The sequence below is a fragment of the Crocodylus siamensis genome, chromosome 1 (assembly GCF_052110815.1).
Source record: "Crocodylus siamensis isolate JL-2025a chromosome 1, ASM5211081v1, whole genome shotgun sequence".
Lineage (NCBI taxonomy): Eukaryota > Metazoa > Chordata > Crocodylia > Crocodylidae > Crocodylus > Crocodylus siamensis.
In genome coordinates, this window is record NC_143395.1 from 389,596,003 (window position 1) to 389,601,878 (window position 5,876).

Below are 5,876 nucleotides of genomic sequence, written 5' to 3' on the forward strand. Positions count from 1 at the left end.
ATCTGGTCCCTCTGGACCCCAACATTGAAGCCATGCCCTTGGTCCACATTGGCAGTGGCTGTGGTGGAGGAGATTGGCTGTGGTCAGAGTGCTGGCACAGAAAAATGGATCCCCCTCTTCCACATCCCCCCACCTCTGCCCTTCTGCCTCCCTGACTATTCACCAGTACCTCCATCCAGTGATAGAGGGTTTTGCTGCTGCAGACACTCCTGTTCACCCTCGGGTCATACATGCCCACCAGCACGTGGACTGTACTGGACCACAATGGACCCAGCTGTTTCCTGATGCCCTTCTTCATCTGCTTCACCAGTTCCAGCACCTCTGGTGAAAGTGGTTTGCCCCAGCCAGGAACATTGATCCCCTGGAACTTCTCCATTTCATTCTCAAGCTCCTTCACTATGGGGATCACCTGGCTAAGAAGGGCATTGCCAGTGCTGAAGCTCTTGGTGGCCCTAAGGAATGGTTTGAGCACCACCAAAATCTGGGAGATGGTATTCTACTCTGTTTTGTTAAGGGGACCACTGATCCCAATCTCCCTGAGCAAGACCATCTCATGGATGGCCTTCTGTTGCTCCACCGGCCTTTCCAGCATCAAGTATGTGGACTTCCCCCAGTCTCCACCTTGTGCATGATTTTGTGCTGTGGGATACTCAGCTTTGCCTGTTCGTCCCACAGTATCTTGCCCCCATTGATGCTCCTGTGGAAGTAGTCCAACACCTTCCTGCATTTCAAAATAAGCTGGCTGGTAGTGACAGTGCCATCACTGGGAGCCCTGTCCCCCTCCAAGGTGTCCCTGACTACGAGGTGGAGCTTGTGTGCCACACAGCAAATGCCAACAAAGTTGGCATCATGCACCATCTTACCCATCCAGGATTTGGGCCAATAAGCCTACTTCTTCTGGGGACCAAGTGCAGATAGTCTCAGCATATATAACTTCCCCTAGTGGAAGTGCATCTTGGAGCTCATGGGCAACTTATACTGCCTATTCTGTCTGATTTGGAGGCACCTTTCCTGGTAAAAGTGCTAAACATCAGGTTACTAACAGGGGCAGAACTGGGGAAGGGAGGGGGGTGGGGTGCAAGATGCAGTTGCACCCCTTTTTGATTACTGGTTCACCCATAGTTTAAAACCTGCTGGCACTGTCTGGCAGTGGCAGCAGCATTTCTAATCAGGCAGTGGTGGCAGAGTCAATTGACTTCATGGCTCATTATGCTGTAGTTGATTCCTTCCGAACTCTTCACTTTACATGTGTTAATGACTCTCTCTCTCATTTCTACTGAAATACTGCTGTCTGTTAACTGCTCCTGGTAATGTAGTTCCTATTTCACAGCCCTATAGACTCTAGCTAAAAGCATTAAGTCAGGTGTAGAGCACTGGATGCACTATTACCATGATCAAGAAGGCTAGATTTGTTTTATTTATCTGAAAGTGATGTATTTTTAATCCTAATGACTATAGGACTAATGGAACAATCTCTTTTTATTATTTTTGCTTAGTTTGCTGTGTTTTCTTAGACATAATATGCCAAAGTTATATTTGTTTTACTTCATTCTTGAACTGATTAACATAGCCCTAGGCCCCTAGCATATTAGTAAAACTTCTTTTTTAATTAAGTTTTAAATAGAGCAAAATGTGTGTTGTGTTTATGTAGGATGACCATATGTCTTGGTTGGGCCAGGACAATCCCAGATTATATAAGCCAGTCCCAGCCAGTTGGTGAAAATTAGAACAGAAGTCCCAGAATCACAGGTACGGTGGGCACAATCCAGTGGGGAAGAGGAGTGGCATGGTGCACCAGGCAGGCAGGCAGTGCCTATCTGCCTGCCTCTGCTTGTAGTAGCACACTGATTTGGAGGGAGGAGGGAAGGGAGTGGGATGGGGGCATGGAGGGGCAGTGTCCTGGATTTCCTTAAAAATAATATCGTCACTCCAGTTATATGTGATGATGCACCACACCATCTTCATCCTGCTTTTCAAAATGAGAGCTCTGCCCACGGCTACCAGTTACTCTTAGCTAGATTGGTTTCACTCGTTCACGTGTGAGCTGTTCTACTTTATGAAAACATATTTATTGGTGTGGACACTTGGATCTCAAGGGAAGTGCTCTGTAACATTGGCTTCTGTTACTTTAAGATGGAAACTGCAACAGCTAAGGCCCACAGGCAGAAGCAGGAAGCTAAACTGGGGCTGGCTACAGAAGAAGAGGCAGCTGGGGAGCTAAAGGGTGGGAACTAATTACTCGGTAGCTAGCTATAGAGCAGTAGGACGCTAGGACTGGGCTCTAGGTAGGAAGAAGAATAACAACTGCAGCAGCCAGGAGAACACCAGTAAGCTCCTCATTAGGCCTAGGAGCACACCTGTGGCTGGTCAGGGGGACAGCTGACCAGAAGAGGAGGAGATCAGGGAATATAAGATGGGGTCCTTCCAGTAGAAGGACCAGTGCTGCCCTGAACGCCACAAAGGAAAGAACTTCTGCCAGCCTAAGTTGGCAAGAAGCAGAAACTATAAGCCAGATCAGGGGCTCAGAGGGCCAGTGAATGGGGAAGTGGTGTTGGCAGTGGTATGGTGGCCCAGAAGGGCCTTTGGTTTTTTCGTTAGGAGCAGTTTGCTTGTACTTGTGTTGTATTTTAAACTGGAAGACTGGGTAGTGTCTGTAGGGGTGGATAGGAGACCATGCAGGGGTGCCTGGGAGGCACTCCAGATTCTGAGCCAGACTGGGGCAGGCCAAAGCCAAGAAGGCCATAGTGAGATGGGTCAAGAAGGCCGGAGCAAGATGGAGATGCAGGCAGGATGAGACTCAGAATCCAGGCCAGAGGAAGTGTGCTTATGTTAGAAGTCTACAATGAGAGCAACCAGTGGGTTAAAGCCAAGAGGGCTGAAGCTGCTGAAGAGTGACACCCACAAGGCCTGGGCATGGCTATGTGGGAGGATGGAGCTCATAATTAAAGTCCTTAAGGTGATGTAGGCAAGACTGGTGTCAGCTGGACACATGCCAGCGAGAAAGAGAGGTGAACTTAAGCTCATAAGGCCAAAGTATTTAATTTCTTTTTTGCTTCAGTCTTCACCTAACAAGGTTAACTTTGATCAGATGGAGAACACAATCAGCCACAGAAGCAAAAGAATAAGAATGCAGGCTGGAAGAGAGAGAGAGAAAGAGAGAGAGAAAGAATCAGGTTAGACCATGGGTAGGCAACCCCTGGCATGGGTGCCAGAGCATGGCACACGAAGGCATTTTGCTTGGCAAACGTGTCTTGAGGTAGGCAGCAGGGAAGTGGCAGGGGCTGTGCTGCCACATCAAGGATCAGACCCCTTGTGGCTCCCTTGCTGTTTGCCCCTGGCACACCAGCATCTTACAAGTCAAAGTTGCAGGTGTTTTTGGCACTATGTTCAAAAAAGTTGCCGACCCCTGGGTTAGACACTGCTTAGATATTTTCAGATTGGCTAGATCTAGTGAACTTTGCCTTAGAGCAGGGGTGTCAAACTCATCTGGCCCTCGTGAGCTGAACGAGCAGAGTAAAGCTGGTTCACGGACAGGAATGGGTTTGCAAACCTGCCTTCTGCGTGGATCTGGTAGTATCCCTGACATGCCTGCCTTAGAATACCTAGGGAACTGGTTAAGGCCATCTTGGAGGAAATAAAAAAAAATATAGCCCTTGAGGACTTGCTTGTGGTTCTGCTCCCCTGAGTGATTTCTGACACCTCCCTGCCCTGCCTAGGGTCACTGAGATTTACCCTGGTTATTGCATTCTTGGGACAAGTGTTAGGTTCCCTTGCTGTCAGGCAATGGTACCATTCCCTCTAATTACATCAAGCAAACTACAGTGCATCAATCAGGCTAATCAACCTGACCTCCTCCTAAATTACAGGAAGTTTCAGAAATTAACTCTTTTTAGATATTGTAACAAGGCCTGAGCCTCTAGCTTAGCCAATAGGCATAACCTGCTGAAGTGCAGTAGGTCTTCCAGCAACGCTGACTACTTGGTAACTTCTTGCCAGTCTGCTTTGTAACCTCATTGGATTCAGTACACTGCATCAGCAACAATGAAAATCAGTCAAAGGGCTGCAATTGGATTTCCTAAGAATGACAGACAGGTTTACAGTTGCCATCTTGAAGGTTGAAAATGAGGACTGCTGGTGCATTTCAAAGATGTTCATATTTCTGCACTTATGCATTAGGGATAGGGACAGAAATTACATATAAATTTGTAAAAGTGATCGGAAACCAGTTCAAATCTGTAACACAACAGTTCAGTGCACATAAACCATTTTCAAAATGGCTGAGACTGGTTTAAGACCAACCTGTATGGATGTAGTAACAAACTTAACTGATTTAGCTTAAATCAGATTACTGAACTTCTGCCCCAGATCCCCTCCAGATTCAAGTCCGTTCACAGTCCCCCAGCATCCCAGGATGCTTTGCACCTCCCCCCACCCCCACAGGGCAGGCATGCTAGCTTTGGCCTAAGCTGTCTGTTCCAGCTGAGCAGGGAGGCATGCTCTAGTGCCTCCTGGCTTCTGGCCTGAGCCACTGTAGACTTGTGGCCACATTTCTGGAATAAAAAATGAATGTCTGTTCACTTTCTTATTGGTTCAATCTACGTATCTTAAACGTATCTGAAAAGATTGAATCAATTCTGCCTTGGGCTTTTTGACTGTTTGTACTTACCTAGGTGTTTCAAAGGCATCGATTAGTGCTGTTAGTCCTGTGATATTTGCAGCCAGGAGACTGACAATCTCCCTTCCCCCTGCAGACTTCTGGCATTCAGTTCCAATCAGCTGAGACTGCCTTCCAGTAAGTGCAGGGCATGGGACCACCACTAGCAATTGAACAGCACAACTGGAAGGATGCCAATGACCCTATGCTGCACAACACCCCAAGTATTGCTCAGGGCAATGGCAGGGTCTACCTCTGATACTGCCATATTCTTCCTGAGGGGAGGTGGACTGTTGCTGGAGGCACTAATACCAGTCCAATGTCTGGAGCGGGTGGAGCAAGCTCCAAGTCCATCTCTCAGTTTCAAGAATCTGTTCAATAGAAAGTGCTCACATTGATGATATATCAGATATTAAACAGATAAGAACTGATTTTTTTAAAATACAAAAGTATCACAACAGCTTGCACTCTTTCACATTTTATAAGACACATACCCATATAAATGCATGTTTAAAACATGTATTGTCCCTCCCAATACTTTCTTCCTCCTGTTCCCCTCATACTACTTTCCCTGAAAATATGTACACGTGAGTAAGCTGTGTGTCATAACTGCTTCTGCCCGGCCTATGTTTAGAATTTACCTTTCCAGGGAAGCATTTGTTTGTCACCCCCTCAGCCTACCCTGGTATCCTGCCTCCTCCCACATCAATACAGGGATCTCATAGAATCCTAGAAAATTAGGGTTAGAAGGGGCCTCATGAGGTCATCTAGTCCAACCCCCTGTGCAAAACAAAACTATCCCCAACTAGATCATCCCAGCCAAGACTTTGTCTAGCTGGACCTTAAAAACCTCCAAGGATGGAGCTTCCACCACCTCTCTGGGGAACCTGTTCCAGTGTCTTACAACCCTTCTAGTGAGAACATTCTTCCTAATATCTAACCTAAACTTCCATTACTGCAACTTGAGACCATTGCTCCTTGTTCTGTCATCTGCACCACTAAGAACAGTCTAGCTCCATCCTCTTTTGAAGCCCTGCATGCCCAAGCAATACTCTTATATTCCTCCCTAGTTGTTTCTCCAAGTTTCCATTTCTCACAAGCTTCCTTCCTGTGATTTAGTTTACTGAAGAGGTCCCTGCTAAGCCAAGCTGGTCTTATACCATACTTGCTAGTCTTCCTGTACATCAGGATGGTTTGTTCCAGCACTCTCAGTAAGGCTCCT

At 46.9% G+C, this 5,876-nt stretch overlaps 1 pseudogene; it reads right to left on the reverse strand.

Moving 5' to 3' along the window:
* Positions 1–4,934: 4,934 nt before the first annotated feature.
* LOC149875222 (U2 spliceosomal RNA) lies at positions 4,935–5,107 on the reverse strand (annotated as a pseudogene).
* Positions 5,108–5,876: the final 769 nt, after the last annotated feature.